This window comes from Balaenoptera borealis, assembly GCF_965194805.1.
Source record: "Balaenoptera borealis genome assembly, chromosome: 7".
In the NCBI taxonomy this organism is placed as follows: Eukaryota; Metazoa; Chordata; class Mammalia; order Artiodactyla; family Balaenopteridae; genus Balaenoptera; species Balaenoptera borealis.
Genome location: NC_138864.1, coordinates 129,408,178 through 129,423,667, shown reverse-complemented (window position 1 = coordinate 129,423,667; position 15,490 = coordinate 129,408,178). Strand labels below are relative to the sequence as shown.

General features: G+C 51.2%; 1 protein-coding gene across 2 annotated transcripts in view; it reads left to right on the top strand.

Moving 5' to 3' along the window:
* PTPRN2 (protein tyrosine phosphatase receptor type N2) overlaps positions 1–15,490 on the top strand; it is a 708,877-nt gene that overhangs the window by 621,630 nt on the left and 71,757 nt on the right. The window lies entirely within an intron of this gene.

The following is a 15,490-nucleotide window of genomic DNA, read 5'->3' as shown; positions in this document are numbered from 1 at the left end:
TCTCCTCCCTCCAGCCCCCAGCTCGCCGAGCAGCCTTTGGGTGAACGCATGTCGCCTACAGGCTGCTTCCCGTTAAAAGTGGCGTGCGAGGGGTCAGCTGCTTCGTATGCCCTTCAGAGGCCCTGTCCGGTGCAGAAGCCCCCCTGGCGGGGAGCCCTCTCCCCAGGATGAACCCGCCCCCTGCCCATCCTGGAGCACGTGGTGCTTGATGCGTGATTACTGTCCAAGTTTTATTAAGAGGGTCTGTTCACAACTCAGCGCTTCTTGCCGTGTGGATGAGTGCTGATGGCTGCGTGGACACCGCCCTCCCAGGTCTCCAGGCCACAGGCCTCTCCCTCCCTGTTCAGTGACCATCACACTGGCCGTAGTCTCTCCTACTGGGGATGGGGCTTCGGGTGACGAAGGGCAGAGCCCGAGTCACTGCCCCCGGAGCATCGGGGCTCTCGTGGATCAGGGAAGAGTTTCCACTGCACAGCTAACTTCCCAGGAAGGGGAAGGGACTGGGAAGGCCAGTGTCTTTGTCCCTTCTAGTGGCTTGAACAGACACTTAATTAACTCTCTGTCTGGAGGCTGGAAGGCTGAGATGGAGGCCCAGTGGATCTGGGGTCTGGTGGGAGCCCGAGTCCTGGCTCACAGACGGCAGCTTCTCGCCATGTCCTCACGTGTGGGAGGGGCAGGGAGCTCCGTGGCATCTCCTTAGGGCACTGACCCCGTCATGAGGGCTCCACCTTGTGACACCATCGCCTTGGGGGTTAGGATTCCACACGAGAATGTGGGAGGACACAGACAGTCACCCCAGAGCAGCCGGGAAACCACGTTTGCACCGAAGAGCCTCAGTGTGGAGCCTGGAGGTGGGTCTGGGGATGCCCCCAGGACGTTGGGGGTGGAGGCGCCCACTCCCGGGATGTCCGATCCGGGGGCAGGAGGCACAGGTGCCAGACGTGGGGACTGAGGGGCACAGCAGAGATACCAGACGAGGGAAGCCGAAGTCGAGAGGTTCAGCTCGGCTGATCAGCGCTGCTGAGCTGACGCCTCCCTCTGCTTCCTCCTCCCGCGGACGTGGACGGAGGGCCCGGGCTGGGAGCACGCGGCACTTCCAAGGCTCCACTGTGGTCGCGTGCGGCCGGGTCCTGAGTCCCAGGGTTCGCAGTTTCCGGAGGAGACGGCGCATCGCTCAAGTTGCAGACGTGTGCTGCCGTCTTACTGTGCGCCCACAGCCAGGAGCGCGGAAGGAACCTCTTCTCTGGACAAATAACAGTTATATTAGTTTAGAGCTGACTTTTAGAGAACGTTTCAACATGCGTCCCTTTTAGAAAAGGAAACTCGACCGATCTCATTCAGATTTCTAATGAGATTCGGTTTTGGGGCCAACACATCAGCCAGGTGCGTTTATCTGACAAGTTGGTGGGGGGGGGAGATGCATTTCGAGAGCCTTTACATATTCTGGTATCTTCATATTTCAAGACAACTGAGCTACAGCTTGACGGTATCTCACCTCCAAGTGGGACGTGAACACGTTGCCGTTTTCGTAGAAAACTGTGTTTTGCGGTACCCGTGCGTGATGGCAGACGTGACAGGGAGCCTGGTGGTGGCCTCGCGCTACAGAGCCGACCCGCCGTCCGCAGGCCACCCCGCGGCCGAGCCTAACACTAGGCGTCCCCTGGGTGATGGCGGCGACAGCTTCCAAACCCACGTCCACCGCCGACCAACCCAGAAACCTGCAGGCGCTTGGCCGCCCCCTGGACTCAAGGCTTCTTCTTGTTAACCGACCGACGCTTCATTTGAATTGGGGTCACCGGCTACTCCTCCCGACTCTGAGTGGGGAGCAGGCACCGGGCACCGTGGAGAGGGTCCAGCTCAGCCATGGGGGCCCCACTGTGCACGCCCGGGCGTCTGGCCCTCACGCCCCAGTCCTGTTTTCTGCCCTCTCGCCCGCTTACAGAGGGGTTTTCTCAGCCCTACCATGGTCTTTGGCCCCCCGTACGGGACCCCGAGGTGTGGAGACGTGGCAGAAGGGAGCCCCACTTGGCATTTTTACACCTTCCCATCCACGAAAGCAAGTGAAATGGCTCGTCTTTTAGGCTCTGAAACTGCAGCCCTTTCTCACGGGAAAGGCCATGGGACACATTCAACCAGAACAGAGCCACGTTCGCAGGGCCTGTCTTGTTACTGGCACGTGGATGCTGGCTTCCCATCTGCAAGGGCTGCAGCGAAGCCGCCTGTGCCGGACCGCAGGACACACAGGAGCCCCGACCTCCTGACTCATTACGGCCACAGGGAGACCGGCGGGTGGCGCTCAGCCATCCCGGCCCTCCGTCAGGACCGTTCCCGGTCATCAGACAGCCGCCACGGCCATCTCCCTGAACCACGCACTGAGGTTTCAGAGGCCCCGAGGTACGTTATGCAAAGTCCAGGCAAGTCCCAGGAACCCACCGTTCCTGATGCCTAGCTGCTCCCGTAAACATCACACGGATGTGACATTTCAAGTTAAAGACGTGGTGGAACCAACAGCAAAGCTACTCACGTTTGGACAGCCGGGTGGAAGCGAGGAGTAGCTCAGGAGGCCAGTGCGCAGAACTGGAACGTTCTCCTTGGCAGAGGACGGAGGTGCCTTGGAAGGAATGAGTGGTACAGGAAGCTGGAAAGCCAAACATTGACCTGTCGCTGGAGGACTGTCGGAGGGCTGACCTGGGGGAGGCGCCCCGAGCGCCTTCTCCCTCTCCCTGTCACTCCACCCACTGCAGTGTGATGTTGGTTTACGTGCTGTGGCTTCACGCTGGGAGCCGTGGTACAGAACTCTAGGCATAGACGCTCCTCCTAGGGGTGAGCAGAATTCGCCCTCCCCTGGAAAGGAGGCAGGGCTTTCCGTGGAAGAAGGAAGGTCTCCGGCTGGCGGGAGGTCGCAGGCCGCTGTGCAGGTGACAAAGCCACTGCCGCCAGCCCAGCTGCTCTGGGCGGTCTTCGCGGCGGAGGAGGCCGAGCGTAGCTTAACTGCAGGGAGGGACCTAATTACCGCTGAGCCAGGGATCCCAGCCAGGTGGACGAGACACAGAGGAAGGGGCCAGGGAAGCAGGTGTTGACTGAGGTCTAGAGGCACTGAGGTCTCAGGGACATGAGTGTCGGCCGGTGCCAGGAAGTGGGGAGGGGGAAGGCCTGGCAGCTGCCCAGTGGACACGTGGGAAGGGGCGGGGCCGGCCATCGAGAGCCCCTCCTCCCAGGAGCCACGTCCTCCTGCCGAGACCAGCACGGCCTCCGAGCTGCCAGGGCCCAAGGGGTCGATCTGGAGATGGAGCATGCGGCTGACGGCACGGATACTGCAGCCCCAGAAACCGGGGCGAAGCTAGGAAGCTTAGCTGTTTCCTGGTCCCACGTCCCTGACAAATCCTTCAGCCTCCGTTTTCTCATCCCCAAGACGGGCTTAGTAATAGCGCCTCCTGCGAGGTCCCTGTGAGGGTTAAACAAGAACGAGTGTGAGATGCTGCACCTGTGGAACCTACAGTTGTAAAGATTCAGGCTGAAAGGATCACGGCAAAAAAAATGGAACCAATTCTCCTTTGATGAAACTAAGGGGAAAAGGGCCTCCACAGGGAAAATGTCACATGCCCTGGAAACTGCAGCCCCGGGCACACGGTGAGGGTGCTTTGGGGGGATTTGCAAGCCCAGGAAGGGGGTGCCCGGGAGGCTGTGCCTGACAGGCTCCCCGAGCCATGCGGCGCCCAGGCCTGGGGCGAGGTAGGAGCCCCCAGACGTTTGTCGAAGGAACGACGTCACCGGGAGGAGGGAGACGGGAAGGGAAACACCCTCAGCTGTGAACCTGGTCGGCTTCTGAAGACACGTTTTCCAAGGCAACGTGGCCAGGTCTGACCAGGCTCAGAGCAGAGCTCTGGAAACAGGTGGCCTCATTCTAGTGACTCAAGGGAACTATTATCAACATCGTTGTGTTTTACATACGTCGTGGGACTCAGCTTCTTAAGAACTGCCGTCCATCCTTTCGAAAGGTAAAGGATCACGTTTGAACTTATCCTTCGGAAAGACCTGTTTCTAGAGCACGTTTGATTTCAGAGGCTGGCGTGTCAGCATGGCAGCTTTGTGGGTGGCGTCAGGAGCAGGTGGCCGTCCTGGTCCCTGGTTCCTCGGAAGCCAGCCGCTGGTCACAGAGACAGTGAACGGCTTGCAGCTGTGTGGACGGAGGGGCCACGCCTTCATCCAAGTTGAAGGTGACGGTACGGACGGGATCTTTGCATCCCCTCTATTCTTGCAGAATTCGATACACCAGGAGTGAGCGTCACCGAGCGTTTATGTAACAGCACTGGCCTAGGAAACCATGAAGTAGGAACTGGTTTCAGCCCATTTCACAGATGAAGACAAGAAGACCAAGAGCAGTGATGTAAACACCTGAAAAATGGGAAGTTACCACCTTGCAAAATGTGACCAAGCCTCCCCATCGTCACGGAAGGGAGGAAGCTTACGGAAGCAGAAGTGTTTGGCGACAGACAGTTGCTCTGGACCTGCGAGGGGTGAAGGATGCCGTGCCCACGAAGGAGACAGGCCACCTCGGACGTCACAGCCCAACCCGCAGGGCTCGGGGCCTCTCCACGGCGTCCGCCTCCTGCGCTCCTTGATCGTGGGACATTTGCGCTGAGTGATCACTCTCATTTTATCTGGCACCAGCCTCCTGAGCTGGTACTTTTATACCCATAGGTATAGTAAGTTAAATGCTTAACCAGGAAGCGACGTCTCTTCCCAGAGGCCAAGGGTCTGTTTCGGGGGGTGGGGGGGCGACCCCGTTTTCTTCGTCTTTAAGTTCAGCACCTGTATTCCTAAAAGAGTGTCGCCCAGGGTCCTTGCCGCGCGCCCTGGTCCTGCTCTCTGTGACCCGAATGTGTGCCTGAGGCTCAGCTGGCCGCTGTCCTCGTGGTGAGGGTGACGGGGCCACCGAGAAGTTGACACGGTGGCCGGGCTTCCTCCGGCCGTGTGCCTGCTCGAGGGTGTCAGGTCCAGCCGAGCCGGGGTCTGCCTGCCGCCGTAGGACCCACGTCCAGGCACCCGGAGCTCTGAGGCCGTGGCTCCCGCCCGCGGCGCCGCTCTCCGTGGCCTGCGCTTGGAGGAGCACGAACTTGCGTGGAAGCTGTTTCCTGCCATGTGAACCCTGCCTGAGGCTGAGACAGAAGCCCTCCTGGGAGTGAAATGGCTCAAATGCATCAAACGCTGTGCCCCCGGCCGCCAGCCCTCCCAGAACTTGGGGGACGGCCACGAGAAGCCTTGCAGGCCAGCCACGCAGGGCATGTGGTCAGAGGTCCAGGGCTGCACTGACGGGGCAGGAGGTGATGGAGTCAAGGCCAGAGGAAGGTGCGCCCACTCGGGTGGGCTGCTGCTGGGGTCATGCGGTGAACCCGAGTCCCATTCCCGTAGAATTGATCTGACCGCCGATGGCGGCCAAGGCCTCGGGCAGGCCCTAACCCAGAGTTCCCACGTCGGAGCGGCTTGGGGCTTTGCTAGAGGCCCCTGTGTCTGTGCATTTTCTCACCCCGGGCACTACCTCTGCCACCCGGAAACACCTGCCCTCGAGGTGAGCTTGGGGGCCAGAACTGGTCGGCACCCACTTCAGACTGCTCACGGCCCCTCAGGTTCCAGGAGGACCCAGCTACTCAGACAAGACAGCTGTGTGTGTGTGTGTGTGTGTGTGTGTGTGTGTGTGTGTGTGTGTGTGTGGTGCCCAGCGTGTGTCTGGCACACAGTAGGCGTTTAATCAGTCCTTGGGACCCTTCCTCTGCCTCCTCGCAGTTCTTGGGTGGCCGCCCATCTTCATCCTCGCAGGAGGGTAATCATCCAGCAATTCCCAAATTGAGAGCAACATCTAGCTCTAAGTCCTGCATCTTCTTAAAGCAAGTTTGCAGTGACCTACATTTACCATTCTCTTAGCGTCTTCCTGTCGTTTGAGTCCCAGCCACCCAGGTTCAAGGACTGTGTTTTGTGTTTGTGTTCATGGAAACATTTTAGTAACGACTTGCACAGCTGGTGGGAAGGTAGGCCGTGGAGAGCTTGTCCTCCATCCATGTGATGACTTCTGGGATCCCAGCCCTCCCCCACAGGCAACACTGTTACCGGGAACCACACACTGTCCCTCACGTGACGCTGTGTCTAGGAGACGGCTCCACCTGAGTGTATGTGACTCTGCTCACCTTAACGGTCTATATCATTGTGTTGTTCAACGTACAGTAACTTAGTTATTGTACGCTAGTAAAGGTCATGTAGGCAATTTTCAGACTTGGCCACTGCAGCATCACAGCATGTGTAAAAATAATTGTAGGTTGAATTTCTGGAAGAACCTAGGTCTTGTTGTTTATTGGGAGAGGCATTGCCAAGTTTCCTGCCAGAACGTTTGACTAATTGATGCTCCCACCAACTACGCAGAAAATGGCACCGTATCCCCAGGCCCTCCTGAGGCTCGGGTACTGGCCAGCTTGGATCTTCCACTGGTGAGTGGAAATGCTATTTCAAAGCAGTTTAGTTTACATTTCTCTAGCCACGTGTGACTTTTCATAATTTGGGGAGCCATTTATTGTTCCCTCCAAGAATGGTTTTTGAAGTGTCCCGCGGGGATGCCCACCCCGGGGGCAGGAGTTCTCCGTGTTACGTGGCACCAACCACGGATGCCAACGCGAGTTTACTAACGTGGTGTCGGAATGAAACTAGTTCACTCTTGTCTGTCTTCCGTGCCCATTTATTAGTCCACACGTGGGAGTCAGCCGTGGACTCGGAGAGCTGGCCTGCAGCCCCTCCCGAGGGCCCTGGCCGCTGGGGTGCAGCCTGTGCTGAGGGGCTGTGATCGTGTCTGCTGCCCACACTCGGCCGGCCCCTCGGCACCAGGGCTCCTCTGGCATCTGCAGCGTCAGTGACTCGTGACAGTTTGGTGTTGATACAAGGCAGCGAGTTCCGTTTCCACTGCCCAGTCTTGGGGGGGTGCAGAACTACTTATTATATTTTTGGTGAGGGATGTAACTTGCCATGTTATTTTAAAAAATCTGATTTATCGTTTAAAGTGCTAGAATGATGCTAGAATGGTTTCCTTGCATGTTAGACCTTCTACTGGTGAGAAGATAGGGTAACATAGAGTAGGATCAAGCATCCAGTTGGTATTTGTTGAATTAAATGGAATAATCAAACACTAAATTTGGTAGTAAGTCTGTGAGTTAATGTTTCTGAGGGGAAAAAATTGAAACTGGTGTCCAAATGGCACTCGGAAAGTGTCCGTTCATACTTATGAACAAGAAATGTTTCCTGAGTGCCCGGTGGCCTACTGGGACCCCCCTCAAATAAACTTGATGGGATGCCCAGAAAAGAGGCTGCGTTCTTCCAGCCCATCGGCTTCCTCTTGGGAACGGAGTGACAGCAGTATCAGTCCAGGCCCAGGGCAGAATGATCTGATTGTTCATGTACAGACTCGGGTGTAAAATTAATAGTATATAATATGTAGCTTTTGAAATTGCACTAAACCATAGGGTTTCGCCAGTAATTCATCAGTGGACCACTTTTGCTCACCTTTCTATGCTTGGCATCTGGCACAGCTCTTGGACATAGGGGGTTTTCAGTAGAAGTTTCCTGAGTGCCTGAGTGAAGTCGATGGTCGGTGTGTTACCCCTGAGAAGTTTTCAATCTACTTGAAATGAGGAGGGGGGCATGGCCAGAATACACTAGACTCAGCCAAGTGCCAATCACGTTCCTTTGCTGGGAGACGTCTCTGTCCTGGGGGGCCTGGTCAGGGAGGAGCAGCTGTCCTGGGGCGGGCAGGAGACAGCAGGGAAGGTCACAGCCCCTCCAGGAACCCTGATTCCGCTCACAGGGAGAGTCCGTGGGAGGAACAGGACACGCACGCAGCCTCGAGTGGCCGTGACCCTGGGCCAGACGTGGGGCGGCTGGAGCACCAGCGTGAGGGGCTGTGTCCCATCTGTGTGTGGCCACTGCGGCTTCTTGAACGAGAAAAGTGACACCTGGTTATTGGTTTGTTCACTTACTTGAGGGCATCTGCCAGAGGGTGAGGGCACTGGTGACAGACAAGCAGGAACTGAGTGGGTCGTGACCACTGTCCTCTGATGTTTTCTCTTCCGGAGTCAGAGGGGAGGGACCCAGAGGCGCTCTGATGAAAGGTGGTCCCAGATCCAGAGGCTGCTCCCCAAGGTGACACCTGGGGCAGCTCAAAACCATCCCCTCAGGCTTCCCCACCCATAAAGCATGACGGCTTACAAAGCCCACGTGATCGTACGGTTGTTGGGGAAAGAGAGTCGCTCAGGATCTGCAGTGCTGTCCGGACGTCCTCAGAACTGGGGATGCTGGAGGTGAGGTGCCAGTGTCACGGTGTGCCTGTGGCCTCGTTTCCTAACCACTGCTGGGGTGACGGCGTTGGCCTTATCCCCTCTTTCCCCTCTACTGGCCCAGCAGTTATAATTTAATAACTGTCCTCATCATTTTGACGAGCATAGCTCTGCCCTCCTCCCAAGTAAACCCAGAATCTCCGACTCTGAACCCGGCATCTCCCTCTGACACACGTATTGTCATTGCCCAGTATTTTAGTTTCACCTTAACATTTATACCCCTAAATTAACCATTTTTATTACTGATTTTCATAGTCAGCCCTTGTTCAGATTGACTGTTATTTTTTTTCATCACCATCACGCCGTCTCGGTTCTTTGTTTTGATTAAAATCTCCTCTTTTCCAAAACTATATCCTTCTTTCAGTCTTTTAATAGGAAAGTCTCCCTGTCTTTGTCTGAAAATGTCTTTAATTAATCCCCACACTTGCATGATAGATTAGACAAGGATCAAATTCTAGTTAATTTTCTCTCATTACTTTAAAAATACTATTTTCTTGCCTTTGATGCCGTAGCTGTTGAAAAGGCTGTTTGTTGCTGGTCCAGGGGCTGTTCCTTCAGGGGTCATCTTACTTTCTTCCTGAATTCTACACCTCTGTTGTTCTGGAACTTCTTTGTGCCTTGTCTTGGTGTGGACCTATTTTATTATATACGGGTTTTTTTGTGAGTGGGGAGGGGTTGTTTTTTAGTTCGTTTTGTTTTTGGCTCAGGACTTACTATGATTCCTGAATCAGAGAATTGCTATCTTCCATCAATTCTAGAAGATGACACACCATTTACAGTTTAAATTTGACTGTCTTCCATTCTCTCAGTTCTCTCCTCTAGTAGAAACTGTTGGGCGTTCTTACTCTCCTTCCGTATTTTCTCTCTTTATCCCTCTGCCTCGCATTCCAGGGAATTTCCTCAGACAGACCTGCCATCTAGTGCGCCCTGTTTCTCTTCAGCAGAGCCTAGTCTACTGTGCAATCCATCCGTTGTGTCTGTCATCTCCAGGAGTACACTTTTCATTTGCAGTTGTTACGTTATTCTTTTTTAAATCCGTCTGCTGTGTTGTTCTTGTCTTATATTGTCAATCCTCCTTTAATATCTTCAGTTCTTACAAATGTGGCATTGGGTTGTTTCCACCTAATACTTCTATGGTCTAAGTTCCTATGAATCGAAACCTGCACTTGGGTATGTTTGCCGTCTGGTGGGTTCTGTAATTTTGGATTATAAGCTCCTCATAAGTGGGGCTCTATCTCTCAGAATTTTGTGTTAACCTCAAAAGAGAGGTTTTGAGATTGATATTCTAGCCACTCCAGGCTACCATTAAACCAGGACCATCTTTCCATCAATTCCCCACTCAGAGATTCCCAGATGATGTATATATTGTAAATTTGACCCTCAATCCCAGGTGAGGCCCAGGGTCCAAATGTCTTCCCATCTTGAATCCATGTGGAGACAGGTAAGCTTTCTTGAGGCCTGAACAAATGTTTTCACTGACGGCGTGGTCTTCTGAGGGTCCTGGTTCGTGTGTGGTCTCACATCCAGCCCCCTGACTCCTGCATGCCAGATTTCCCTAAGGCCCCACGTGGACAGTGGAAGCCCAGAGCCCGGGGCTGAGGTACAGGAAATCGTTTGGCCCTGCCCCTCCCTCAAAGGCTTGAGTGACTTCAGGTCACGTACCTCCCTCTTCATGTGGATTCCTGGGGATTTCCCTTAATTTTGTGAAAGGCAGACCATGCCGTTTACACAGCGTCCCTAGACATCTTACAGAGGAGGCCCTTCAGTTTACCCCGTTCTTCTCGTCTCCGGGAACGTGAGACTCATCGCAGGTTAAAACACAGTGCAGATGCTGCTACCAGTTAATTTCATGTCCCCTTGACAGTCATATCTAAGACCCAACTTCATGTTCTGCATAATAAAGAAAGACACCTCAAGGTGGGTCCCTGTGATCAAAGAGAGTGATCAGCCATCTCGTTCAGGCCAGTTCCCACACTTCCCTTTTGTACGTGAGCAAAGGGGTCACCTTGCTTCAGGAAGTGCCTGCACACCTGTGTGTGCAGCATAAGCTGTCTGTGGGTGTGCATGGACAGGCACCTTGGTCAGCAGGCAGGTGGGCAGGTGAGTGGAGCCCAAATGCTAGGGGCTGGTAGCCATGGAGAAATTCCGGTGGTGCGTGTTTTGCAGTGATGATCAAGGCAGCTGTCAGGAGGGGTGGGTACCGGTTCTGTAGCTGGGTTGTGCTGGAATGGAAGAGCAAGATGGGTGACATCTGATAATCCTCCCGCTTCACCCATCAAACCTTGAGAACTCGTGGGCGTGTAATTTGGGCAGCACACGATATGATTGGCAGCTGAACTGGGGAGAGATGAAAAATACATTTGATAGTCTTATCTCTTAACTTTTCACCCTAAAAAGTGAAAATAATTTTTGATAGATCAACTCTCCTCTCTTCTACTTTGAACTCCCCATTTCAAAGCAATTGCACAAAGAACACTTGTCAACCAGCTCCTGGTTGCTGTGGCTGACTATTGAATCTTCATTTTTCCTTTTTCTTCACTGTATTTTAGCTATTTCACTGCTGGTTGGAAGGTCTGGGAAAAGAGAGGAGATGGACATTCTAGGCTTCATTCCCTTTTAACAATTTTGGTTGGTGAAGAGAAGATAAATTTTTGTGTCTTGTATGAGCTTTTCCTGTTTTGCTGCCATTTCTATTCCCCCATTCTCGTATTATTGCTCACGAGCATGTAGCCTGTTAGTTTTAGGAAATTAAAAACCAAACATTCTACTTCCAAAGGGCACTTCTAGAACGTCTGCAAATATTTTCTAATAATGTGCTGTAGAATCCAGAATTTCCCATATGGATATGGAGGAGAAAATTCGTGCCTGTGTTGCTGTCCTAGGTAACCTTTACTGCACTCGCTGGAATTCTTTATTCTTCCTAAACACTTCATCAGAAAATCATAATGAGTACATCATTGGTACAGAACAGAAAAGGCTGCTGCTAAGAAAAGACCTACTGCTTCGTGGTGCGCGAGGTGCTGTCTGTGTGTTGCTAGGTGACCATCCCTCCTCCTTCCTCTTCCTGAAAGGTTTCCCTGTTAAACCGCTGTCGTCATCTTTCGAGTGAAAATTGTCTCCTCTGGGCTTTTTCATGTCAGTTGGGTGATAGTGAAGGTGTTGGGTCTTAGAGAGAATCTGCTCTTATAATTGTGACTTGGAATTGGCCGCTTGAATTTTGTAGGTGACCATCTGGTTGGGGAGGCATGGATGGATGGCCCCTTTAAACACATGGATCTGCTGGTACACACATATAGAAACATTATTCAAAACTGCTTTTCAAGAAGATCTTAAGGAAACACTGCCCAAGTCACTGAACGACAGTGAAAATGTAAATGATTTCTTCATCGCTCAACTTCTTGTCTGGCGGGGGGTGACCCATCAGGTACCACCCCTCCCCCACATGCTAGAAGTAGCAGGGAGGTCGATTTGGAGATTCTTTTGTCTCCTAGAGTTTGTTTCTGTATTAGAAGATCTTTGAGGGTTGGTTATCTTAAAACTGCATTATCATGATTCTTTTTTCCTCTTATTTCCTATCAACTCTGGAATCTAAGGTTGGTTTCCAACTGCATTTTGAACATTAATGGAATTTCTGAATAACTCATGGCTGAAAGTATTTTTCATATGTCAAAAAGACATGATTGAGGTTGGAATCAAATTCTTATTTTCTCATTGAATAAAGACTTTTTATTAGTCTATATAATAAAAATTTGTTGTAAAACTAATACTTGCAAATGCGTTTTTACATACTGTCTGAGTAATTTATAAAAAGTAAACAGAAACGTAGCTTTAGCCAGACAGTTTACTTTTCTAGTTAAACTATTCTGATTTCTCTTCCACATCAAAGTCTCAGAAACATTAACTTTTCTTTGTAAAGGTTAACATTGGCTTCTGCACTAAACCATCTATAGACAAACTTTGATTATCCAAAGAAGAGAGGATTTAATTATTGTTAAGCACAGAGGTTTACAATGGATGAGAAATGATTTAGGAGAGTTTAATCTATTCAGAATGATTGGGGTTTATCTCTTCATCTTTCTTGCAGTTTCTTCTCAGTTTTCCAGTGTTTTCCGTTTATCTATGAAGATGAGTATATCGTTGGTAGGAATAAGACAACTTAATAGTAATTTTTTTGTTTGATAAACAGCTATTTTAGGCGTTTGAAATGCCATGGATAGACATCTTAAACTGCTAAAAGGCAGAAATTAGTAGAAATATCACAAACTTGAACTAATTTTTCTTTAGACTTGTGTTAATGGAAGTAGCTGCAGCCTGGCAGACTGATATTTAAAATCACCACATTATCAATTGTGAGGGTGTTTTTTTTACTGTTTGTAGACCAAAAGTACAAAAAGAAGAGAAGCACACAAAAGGTATTTGGTAAAGGCAGGTGGTCTGGATGAATAATGTTTCTTTCATTAACATATTTCCCATATTAACTGTATAATTAATTGTACATAGCCAAGGGAAGCTATGGAAATTGCATTTTGAGATGTATCAAAGCTGCCTTATGCTTCAGACTTCCATGCAATTTACCGTTAATGAATCCAGAGATGGGAGCCTCAAATCTATAATTATTACTTACTATTTGAATGACAAGCAAAGAATTTTATCAGCAGAGTTTTAAATGAAATGGGATTAGCCGCTAATGTTGAAATTGTTCATCTTATGAAAATAATTTTGAAGAAAATGTTTTAGTGGAAAGAGAGGTCTGAGGAAAGCATTTGCCATTAAAATAGGCATTTTCCAATACTCCACATGAATCTATCCACGTTTGACAGCAGGGTGCAAATATTTTTGAAAGCGAATGAATATTTTATAGGCTCCAGAGCTGCTCATGCATCCCAGGAATAGATTATGCAATATCCCCAAACATCCTGGCGAAGGTGAGAGGGTTGGTAAGGTAGCCAGAGAAAAAAGCGAGGCAGAAAAAAATACAATATATGAGGGTATTCTGCAAGAAATTAAAATTTGTTTAATAGCATAGAAGTCTGCCTTTCCCTCTGCTGAGTGCTCATTCGATTTAAGATTGTAAACAGTAAATATTGTTGAAGAAAACTGTAAAACGAAGCCCTGAGACCCATTTTTCCACATTGGCGGGGCCTCCGTGGTTCCACGTCTCTCAAGGTGACCCTGGCGGTCACTTACGCCCACGTGTCCACCGTGCAGCCTTGGCCTTGGCTCCGGGGCTGAGTCAGAGGCTGAGGGAGCTGGGCCTCTTCTCCAGGCAGGGTTCAGTGGGTGATGCACCCGTCATCCATCCAGGAAGCGTTTCTTGAGCACCTAGGCCGTGCAGGCTCTGCACCAGATGCTGGAGAGGCCATGAGGGGTCAAACAACGGGCTCACTGTCAGCGCCTGGAAACGCATCTTTCCTTTATTTCTTTGCCCTGGTTTTTCCCACTGAGTTGATGGCAGGGACTAAAATACCCAGTTTAGAGCGTCACCCAGTTAGAGCCCGGTGTCCTGTGAACAGGAGAAAGGCAACGTTCAGATTTACAGAAGCTCTGGAAGGTTGGTCTGGCAGGGACGTCGCCTTTAGGGCCTGGGGCGGATCCCACACGTGCTCTGGGCTCACGGTCCTGCTGGAGCCCCACGCAGGCTGGAGAAAGCAGCTGGGCGCGAGCTCCGGGTGGTTCTCTGGGAGAACCAGGCTGGAGAAAGCAGCTGGGCTCCCTCCCACACGGCACCCAAGGAGAGCCAGCAGCCGATGACACCTATACAGGTGTGCGCTCTTGTCGTGTCTTAAAAGTCCTTGTTTTCTCACACCTAGTATCATCTTGGTTTCATCTGAATATGTCCGAATGCACTGGGCCTATGTTACTCCAGTGTGCGACTCTCTCAGAGACTGTTTTTTGTGTCATCTGGGAACCAGTCCGTGACTGCTGTGGGAATTTAATACGTGGAACCCAGGTGATCTGAAAGAGCTGATCAGTATTTCCGACCCACCAGGGGAGAATTTGCTCCCCGGGACCGTGACTGCTTACTTCGTGCTTCTGACGTGGCTGCGTTTGTGTTTGGAGATGCACACGTGCTCGCACACCTTTGTATTTCAATAGTTGCCTTATTTGTGTAAGTATATCTAAATATTCCACATTGCTTTAGTTGTTCAATTGATTTTACTTGTTAAGTTTGGGTTAAGCTATTGGCTCGTAGTTTTCCATGGTACTTTGGGCAAACTGATCTTCAGTGAGATTTTGTAGAACAGCTAAGATAAAAACTAGTCTCATCAAATATCTGAACATTTCATCCAGGTAACAAAGCATGAAGATTGTTAGAAATATCAGGGTTGTTGATGGAATTTTCAGATTTCTACCCAGATTTTTGACTTCTGGTGAACTTAGGCTGTGACCTTGTTTCTGAGATGAAATCTTTCCTCACTGTGGTTGTGTGAGGGGTAGGGGGTTTAGACAATTACTAAGTTTGCAGGCGTTGAGGAGAATAAGGAAGAGCAGGCTGGATGACGAAATGAGCGGAATCTGTATTAAACCAACTCAAATCCTCTAATTTGCTCTGTTAGTAAATCCTGGCAGTTCTGCCTGCACTGTTGTTCCCCGAATCCCAGCCCCTGAACTCCCTTGTGGAATGTCCAGCTGGTGTCCTCAGTCCCTGCCTGGAGCTGGCGTGACCTTTCCAAAGCGTCTTTATCGTCACGTGCCTCTTCTGCGTGAAGCTCCCCGCGGGCTTCACGTTGCTCTTGAGATAAGCCTCAGACCCCTCCCTGTATGAAAGCTGCCCCGGCTTTCAAGCTCCCGTGGCCCCGGCCACCCTGGCCTCCTCTCCGATTCAGAACTGCTGGGCCCATTCCCCCCCAGGACCTTCTCTCTCCTGGAACACACCCACCGTCCTCTGCGCCTCCGGCCCTTCCCATCTTTCAGGAGGAACCTCCCTTCCTGGACTCTTCACACCGCCCTCCACCCCAGTCGCCTTTACATCCTCTTACCACTTACTGTTGTCTGAAGTTATCTTTCTAAATTCTGTTTAGCTGCTTGTGTGTGGTCTGTTCTCCAGCTAAAGCATCAGCCCCGAGAGGACAGTGTTTCCGACCAGCTGCCTGCTGGATCCTCAGAACATACGACAT